The sequence below is a fragment of the Felis catus genome, chromosome B1 (assembly GCF_018350175.1).
Source record: "Felis catus isolate Fca126 chromosome B1, F.catus_Fca126_mat1.0, whole genome shotgun sequence".
NCBI lineage: Eukaryota > Metazoa > Chordata > Mammalia > Carnivora > Felidae > Felis > Felis catus.
Genome location: NC_058371.1, coordinates 1,782,159 through 1,782,581, shown reverse-complemented (window position 1 = coordinate 1,782,581; position 423 = coordinate 1,782,159).

Sequence of the window (423 nt, the reverse complement as noted above, 5' to 3'; positions counted from 1 at the left end):
GAAATGTTTTTTAAGAGGAAAAGACCTAATTTTTTAAAGAGCCCTTCCACATTAACAATAACACAGGTCCGTGCTCATGGGGAGCACAAACTAGAAAGAAACCTTTGGGTCTATAAACCACATTCCCAGGAGGCTACGGGAGCACGGTGACCCAGCGGTGTGGCTGACATCCCAACCATGATGAGCCACCACCCGTGGCCAAGGGGACAGGGGAGGGGGAGGGGAGGTGTCTGCACACATCCTGTACGTAGTACGAGACCCCGGTACCTGAACCTTGGAGCTGCAGACTCCTCCTTCATGAGACCCCAGCCCCAAGCCTCACAGGCAGGGCTAGAATCTTCCCAGCCCAGGTGACCACGTTTCCCACGGGAGGGTGCCTCACCTGCTGCTCTGCTCTGAGGGGGGAAAAGACGGGCAACTCTA